Below are 9021 nucleotides of genomic sequence, written 5' to 3' on the forward strand. Positions count from 1 at the left end.
CAAAGAGAAAAAATGGAGGGAAAATCTCTAGGGAAGTGGATGGGTGCATCATAGCACTACACATCAATTTGGGTTGCCCATATCTTCTTCCTCTTTCAGTCCTAATTGAAAAGTCTGGGCCACAGAGCTTACCCCAATTGGGGCTTGTGAGGGGAAAAGGTGCTAACTAATACTTTTTTTTCTTACATATTAACCACTCATTCACTGGGAGGGAGAAGTAGGGATAGGGATTATATAATTTAGCAAAGATCCAGCAATCTGATGCAGTTACCAATAGCGAATGGAATATATGTAATATATAATAACATGAAGGTTCTTTCTACCATATGTGGTGGTGAAAGAGCGAAAAAGTATTGGCAGATGATTCAACAAGAGATTTCTAAGATCTTGGGATACGAATTTAACAAAGCTGCAGAGGCTTTTCTGTTGGGATTACAAATGGAAAAATTTCCAAAAGAAGATAGAACTTTAATCTGGTACTTGCTCTCAGCTGCTAGGACATTGTATGCGCAGTTGTGGAAGCAAGAAAAAATACCAGAGAAATGGGATTGGATTGTAAAGGTTATGACATGGAGTGAAATGGACAAGTTAATAAGAACCTTAAGAGACTATGATTTAGAAGTATTTAAGATGGAGTGGAAAAAATTCAGAAGATACGTAGAAAAAGAGTGAAAAATAAAAGGACATTAGACCATTTTTGATAATGACTAAGTACAAGAGGGAGGAGGATATTAATTTTGGTTCTTATTAATTAAGGGTAACTTTAATATTAAGATTTTAAGTATATAACACCGGTGGGGGTCAAGTAACGGGGGGAGGGGTGGGTAGAAAGTAATTTATGGGATAGATTAAAAAAGTAATTATTAATGATGTATGAAAATGAAATTTATTACCATATGTTACTAATAAAATTGTTTGAACAGGAGAAAAAAAAAAAGAGTAGAGTATTTTGTCTTAGAAGTAGGTAGACCAATGGGGGTGGGGGCTGTAATAAGATCAGAGTCTAAATTAATAAATGAAGTCATTCATGTGTTTTCCTTCTGGCCAGTAAATCCAGCATTACGGGGTACAAATCCAAAAACTACAGGTCAGGCACCGTTTGGGGGTCTGTTTTCCTTGATCCTAAGGATGGAGCAAATTTTGCCATGAACATGATCAAAAGTCAAACTTACTGTGTTTGAAGCTGAGTAGCTATGAGCTAATCATCCAGCCTGTTCGGCTTGTGCTAAACATCTGGGAACACCTGACATGCAGGTTTTCAACAGAGAGCACTGAGATCTAGCTCTCAAAATCTTTTAAAAATCCCTGGGCCAAGAGAGGCTAGATTGAAGACAACCAGGGAGCAAGCCTTTTCAGTAATGGCCCCTCGATGGTGGAATCAACTTCCAGAGATGGTGCGAGCCCTGCAGAACCTGAATCAGTTCCACAGGGCTTGCAAAACCTTTCTCTTCCAGCTTGCTTTTAAGACAGAACCTAGCTAAATTGACCTGTAGCCATCTAGCCATCTTATGCATGATTGTGATCTATAGCACCTTATAGCACCTGTTTTATTCATTTTAATTAACTTATGTAACTGAATTGTATTTTAATTGTTGTTTACATTGTATTGTATCCAAATCATGGTATTCCATGTCTGTGAGCCGCCCTGAGCCCGCCTTTGGCGAGGGAGGGCGGGATATAAAAATGAATTTACTTTACTTACTTTACTTTACTTTTAGCAGCACTGCACGTGCCCAAAAATGCTACTCATTCAAACTGATCTGGAGCCATTAGCACCACTTGGGGACTACTTGAGGGTAGAATTTTATTAAAACACGCCATTTATTTATGATTGATTTCTGTTATTTGTGACTAATTTAATTGTTTATTTGAACAACTGGGTGCTGAGTGGGGCAGAAGAAGAAGAAGATATTGGATTGATACCCCGCCCTCCACTCCGAAGAGTCTCAGAGCGGCTCACAATCTCCTTTACCTTCCCACCCCCACTCACAACAGACACCCTGTGAGGTAGATGAAGATATTGGATTTATATCCTGTCCTCCACTCCGAAGAGTCTCAGAGCGGCTCACAATCTCCTTTCCCTTCCTCCCCCACAACAGACACCCTGTGAGGTAGATGAAGATATTGGATTTATATCCCGCCCTCCACTCCGAAGAGTCTCAGAGCGGCTCACAATCTCCTTTACCTTCCTCCCCCACAACAGACACCCTGTGAGGTAGATGAAGATACTGGATTTATATCCTGCCCTCCACTCCGAAGAGTCTCAGAGCAGCTCACAATCTCCTTTCCCTTCCTCCCCCACAACAGACATCCTGTGAGGTAGATGAAGATACTGGATTTATATCCTGCCCTCCACTCCGAAGAGTCTCAGAGCAGCTCACAATCTCCTTTACCTTCCTCCCCCACAACAGACATCCTGTGAGGTAGATGAAGATACTGGATTTATATCCTGCCCTCCACTCCGAAGAGTCTCAGAGCAGCTCACAATCTCCTTTCCCTTCCTCCCCCACAACAGACAACCTGTGAGGTAGATGAAGATATTGGATTTATATCCCGCCCTCCACTCCGAAGAGTTTCAGAGTGGCTCACAATCTCCTTTACCTTCCTCCCCCACAACAGACACCCTGTGAGGTAGATGAAGATATTAGATTTATATCCCGCCCTCCACTCCAAAGAGTCTCAGAGTGGCTCACAATCTCCTTTCCCTTCCCACCCCCCACAACAGACATCCTGTGAGGTAGATGAAGATATTGGATTTATATCCCGCCCTCCACTCCGAAGAGGTTCAGAGTGGCTCACAATCTCCTTTACCTTCCTCCCCCACAACAGACACCCTGTGAGGTGGGTGGGGCTGGAGAGGGCTCTCGCAGCAGCTGCCCTTTCAAGGGCAACCTCTGCCAGAGCTACGGCTGACCCAAGGCCATGCTAGCAGGTGCAAGTGGAGGAGTGGGGAATCACACCTGGTTCTCCCAGATAAGATTCCGCACACTAAACCACTACACCAAACTGGCTCTCTTACGTTATGCAGCAAGGGTGTGTGAAAATGTATATGTACAAAAAGCCATATGTTCTATACTGCATGATTTGTTGTTGTTCAGTCGCACAGTCGAGTCCGACTCTTTGCGACCCCGTGGACAAAGTCATGCCAGGCCCTCCTGTCTTCCACCATCCTCTGAATTCTGCTCAAATTTGTGATTACGATGAAGCAAACTGTCAAGCGGCTATAGATGTATCAACAAACCATCAGATATATCACTGAAAAACCAACTGTTTGACTGCAATGAGCCCAGCAAACAGGCACTTAAATATCCCTACTTGATACTATGATTATCTTAATAGGCCAACAATAATTACATGGGCTTTGGTCCTATGACTGCATTCCGCACGTACTTCACTCCAGCCATAACAAAACTTACTTCCTCTGCCGCTAGCGCATCTTTTCATTGTAAAGATGGGCAGAGGACTTAGAGCTGCGCTTTGGGCCAGGACAAGCAGTATGTGAAATGTGGTGATAGGATCCAACCCATGGTTTCCATGTTGCATCCTCACAGATGCTGCCCATTCAGAGACTAGTAAAAGCATAGTACCGGTTCTCTCACAGACTATTTCAGTAAGGTGTAATGAACAACACAGGGTACTCTTCTGTGATAGGGTAGGCTTGGTCTCTGCAGGCACACAGATTTAACATAGCAAATTTCTCTACTCACAGACTGCCCCGCTAGCACCAAACCAAGGGGCTGAAATGTTTGAAAAATCCTGATCTCCACTTTAGCATTTTATATTCTAACAGTGACGTGCGCCATAATCTGTGGATGTTTAAATCCATACATTTGGGGCTGTTTACACAGAAGTAAGATTTTTCAACAAACTTGGGAAATACCACCCCTCCCTCCCGTTTGCAAAAATATCGGAAAACTTAAAAAATGGTTGCAGGAGTTTATATCCACTCTCTCCTCAGTTTGCTGTCCCCATCTCTGCTACTCTCTTTCCTTGCCAACCCCTGGTTCTTTAAGGATGACCAGCATGCATGCTCAGTGCATCTTCCTTCCTTCCATAGATGAGCCAAGGTAGCCTCCTCACCACTCAAGAAGGAAAAGCCACAAAGAAACAACTGCTTTGCCAGCCTTGCCTGCTCTTCTTGAGAGCCAGTTTGGTGTAGTGGTTAAGTGTGCGGACTCTTATCTGGGAGAACCGGGTTCGATTCCCCACTCCTCCATTTGCACCCTCTAGAATGGCCTTCGTTCAACCATAGCTCTGGCAGAGGTTGTCCTTGAAAGGGCAGCTGCTGCGAGAGCCCTCTCCAGCCCCACCCACCTCACAGGGTGTCTGTTGTGGGGGAGGAAGGTAAAGGAGATTGTGAGCTGCTCTGAGACTCTTCGGAGTGGAGGGCAGGATATAAATCCAATATCTTCTTCTACCTTACAGGGTGTCTATTGTGGGGGGGAGGAAGGTAAAGGAGATTGTGAGCCACTCTGAGACTCTTCAGAGTGGAGGGCTGGATATAAATCCAATATTTTCATCTACTTCACAGGGTGTCTGTTGTGGGGGAGGAAGGTAAAGGAGATTGTGAGCCGCTCTGAGACTCTTCGGAGAGGAGGGCGGGATATAAATCCAATATTTTCATCTACCTCACAGGGTGTCTGTTGTGTGGGAGGAAGGTAAAGGAGATTGTAGGCTGCTCTGAGACTCTGTCCTTGAATGGGCAGCTGCTGTGCGAACCCTCTCCAGCCCCACCCACCTCACAGGTTGTCTGTTGTGGGGGAGGAAGGGAAAGGAGATTGTGAGCTGCTCTGAGACTCTTCGGAGTGGAGGGCAGGATATAAATCCAGTATCTTCATCTACCTCACAGGATGTCTGTTGTGGGGGAGGAAGGTAAAGGAGATTGTGAGCCGCTCTGAGACTCTTCGGAGTGGAGGGCGGGATATAAATCCAATATCTTCATCTACCTCACAGGTTGTCTGTTGTGGGGGAGGAAGGGAAAGGAGATTGTGAGCTGCTCTGAGACTCTTCGGAGTGGAGGGCAGGATATAAATCCAGTATCTTCATCTACCTCACAGGATGTCTGTTGTGGGGGAGGAAGGTAAAGGAGATTGTGAGCCGCTCTGAGACTCTTCGGAGTGGAGGGCGGGATATAAATCCAGTATCTTCATCTACCTCACAGGATGTCTGTTGTGGGGGAGGAAGGTAAAGGAGATTGTGAGCCGCTCTGAGACTCTTCGGAGTGGAGGGCGGGATATAAATCCAATATCTTCATCTACCTCACAGGTTGTCTGTTGTGGGGGAGGAAGGGAAAGGAGATTGTGAGCTGCTCTGAGACTCTTCGGAGTGGAGGGCAGGATATAAATCCAGTATCTTCATCTACCTCACAGGATGTCTGTTGTGGGGGAGGAAGGTAAAGGAGATTGTGAGCCGCTCTGAGACTCTTCGGAGTGGAGGGCAGGATATAAATCCAGTATCTTCATCTACCTCACAGGGTGTCTGTTGTGGGGGAGGAAGGTAAAGGAGATTGTCAGCTGCTCTGAAACTCTTTGGAGTGGAGGGTGGGATATAAATCCAATATCTTCATCTACCTCACAGGGTGTCTGTTGTGGGGGAGGAAGGGAAAGGAGATTGTGAGCAGCTCTGAGACTCTTCCGAGTGGAGGGCGGGATATAAATCCAATATCATCATCTACCTCACAGGGTGTCTGTTGTGGGGGAGGAAGGGAAAGGAGATTGTGAGCCACTCTGAGACTCTTCGGAGTGGAGGGCGGGATATAAATCCAATATCTTCATCTACCTCACAGGGTGTCTGTTGTGGGGGAGGAAGGGAAAGGAGATTGTGAGCCGCTCTGAGACTCTTCGGAGTGGAGGGCGGGATATAAATCCAATATCTTCATCTACCTCACAGGGTGTCGTGGGGGAGGAAGGGAAAGGAGATTGTGAGCCGCTCTGAGACTCTTTGGAGTGGAGGGCGGGATATAAATCCAATATCTTCACCTACCTCACAGGGTGTCTGTTGTGGGGGAGGAAGGGAAAGGAGATTGTGAGCTGCTCTGAGACTCTTCGGAGTGAAGGGTGGGATATAAATCCAATATCTTCTTCTTCTTCTGCTTCTTCTTCTTGACTTCTCTACTCTGCCCTTAGCCAAGCCTGCTTATCGCTTGGGGTAAAGGGGGAGGGAGAGGGGTGTTGGAGTTGTTGCTGTCCTTATGTCAAGCTTGCAGTGCCGGAAGCAGGTGGGGGGGCGGTACAGAAATCATCACTGCCTCCCACTGAGCTGGCAATGCTAGAGGCAGGCAGGGGGAGTTGTTGCCCACTTGCACTCAGATGGCAGTGCTGGAGGTGGGCAGGGAAAGGAGGAGCAGAGGCCATAGCTAAGGGAGCAGCCTGGCAAAGGGGAGTGACAGAAATGGGGGGGGGGGGTGAGTGACAGACATAGGACTAGGAACCAAGGGGCAAAGCAAAAGCAAGGGGAGTAGGATGTCTCTTCCACTAGTTTAAATAGGATACCGAGGAAACAGTAGGGGAGGGACGGTGGCTCAAGGGGAGGGGCGGTGGCTCAGTGGTAGAGCATCTGCTTGGTAAGCAGAAAGTCCCAGGTTCAATCCCCAGCATCTCCAACTAAAAAAAAAAAGGTCTAGGCAAATAGGTGTGAAAAACCTCAGCTTGAGACCCTGGAGAGCTGCTGCCAGTCTGAGAAGACAGTACTGACTTTGATGGACCCAGGGTCTGATTCAGTATAAGGCAGCTTCATATGTTCAAACCTAAGACTTAAAATCTTTGGCTATTAAAAGGAACCAAAGATGCCCATTCAGCACCTTCCCCCAGGCTCGCTTGAAGATATTTATTTATGACTTGGGAGAGAAGTTGCCATTGGGACCCCCCAAGCATATTTATTGTAAGTAATAGCAACCTTCTTCTGCCTTAGAATGGAAATAAAAGAAAACATAAAAAATAAAACTGCAACTGACGTTGTGACAATTCCCATTGTTTTTGGTAAACAAAGAAATTATTCTGTTTTTATACACTATTGTTCAAGGTCATTGAATGAAACTGAATTGTGTTGTAATGAATTCAAAGCAAATACATCTGCTGACTTTATAGAATTAACAACCGATTCCAACTACAGTTGAGTTACGTAGCTTGCAGGCTGAGGGGCATTTTTAAATTCTGTTGATGGGGCATTTTTAAATTCTATTTGGGTTTTGTTTTTTTGGTTTTTTAAATGTTTTATGGGTTCTGAAGAAAGTTAATAGTTTTGAGAAATGATTGGATTGCACAGGGGTGAAAGATTTGGTATCAAAGACAACAAACTAGTTGAATGATAAGGAGAGAAAGGAACATGAGGATTGATAAATAGCTGGGGTTCGGTCATTGTTTGTGATGGCCGCTAGTATAGAGGTTTTAACCAGGAACATGAAGATTGATAAATAGCTGGGGTTCGGTCATTGTTTGTGATGGCTGCTAGTATAGAGGTTTTAACCAGGAACATGAGGATTGATAAATAGCTGGGGTTCGGTCATTGTTTGTGATGGCCGCTAGTATAGAGGTTTTAACCAGGAACATGAGGATTGATAAATAGCTGGGGTTCGGTCATTGTTTGTGATGGCCGTTAGTATAGAGGTTTTAACCAGGAACATGAGGATTGATAAATAGCTGGGGTTCGGTCATTGTTTGTGATGGCCGCTAGTATAGAGGTTTTAACCAGGAACATGAGGATTGATAAATAGCTGGGGTTCGGTCATTGTTTGTGATGGCCGCTAGTATAGAGGTTTTAACCTGGAACAGGCAGTTTAATGGAAGTAGGACTATCAGTGTGTGTTCTACACATGGTTTATGAATTGAACCTTCAAACTTAAGATGCTGGGAAAGACACAAGGCTTGGCTATTTTGATCATGCTCTGCTTGTGTACTTCCTGACTAGCTACAAGAATCAGAGTGAGTGACCAGATATACCTTTAGTCTGGCCCAGTAAAGCAGAGTTTAAACCTAATTAGGTGAATGTGACATTCTGTTATCTGTTTCTTGTTTTCATACCTGAGCTTACGTTTTTTACTAAGCCATCAAAATGGATTCTTTATTTTCTTATCTGTGTGCGTCTGTGTATACTCATGCATCCAAACACAGGATTGTAAGCCAGGTCAGAATCTTTCCAGGAATTTACTCATGATGAAAATTTTAAATGACATCACTGCAGTTCTTGGACACTGTTGCAGCCTCTCGTTGGCAACCATTGGCCCACATTTTTCAGCCACTGGAAATTGCTTTTCGTTATGCCATGGATGGCTTGAACCATATGCCATCTTCTTTATGTGATTACTTCCCTTAAGATAGTCAGGCCACATCATGTGACAAAACTTATGTTTGAAAGTTGGCTTCATGTTTGAATTCATATTTCAAGAGTTTTATGTCATGGAATGCAAAAAAATGGCACCCAGGATCAGTTGCCTCATGGTTACTGCACTTGCCCAGGGTGATATGGACAAGGTCCCATTAGCAGTTAAACCACCACTCGTCCTCACTGATCCATTCCCTTCCTAGTTGGTTCAGGGCAGCACAGAGAGGGTGTGAACATCTCTAGAAGATGTTATCAATCTGTCCTGAGTTCAGGGATTTGAAGGAGGTGATGGTGAGGTTGCTGTCGAAAAAGCCATCCCTAGATCCCTTGGATCTGGCCAATACCACCCATTTTTGAACATGCGGTTCCTGAGTAAGGAGACTGAACAGGTGATGGTGTTACCCCTACAGTTGATTGCCAAATATTGCCTTTTATATTACGTATATTGGAGGGAAATAGCAAAAAAGGCAGGGCTTAGGTGGGGTAAAGGGAGATTTTACAGAAATCTTTTCCCTTTAAAACCTGTATTGGAGCTAATTACCAGACTCATATAAAAGAAATAAATTTTATTATAGAATGATAGAAGGTAGATATACACACAAAGTAGAGAGCGTACACATAAGATATCGAGGGGGAAAAGTAGTCATGGGTAAAATAGGAGGGAATGGGGTTGGGGGCAATGCTTTACCTATCTTGGAGAGT

This window comes from Heteronotia binoei, chromosome 5, assembly GCF_032191835.1.
Source record: "Heteronotia binoei isolate CCM8104 ecotype False Entrance Well chromosome 5, APGP_CSIRO_Hbin_v1, whole genome shotgun sequence".
Classification (NCBI taxonomy): Eukaryota; Metazoa; Chordata; class Lepidosauria; order Squamata; family Gekkonidae; genus Heteronotia; species Heteronotia binoei.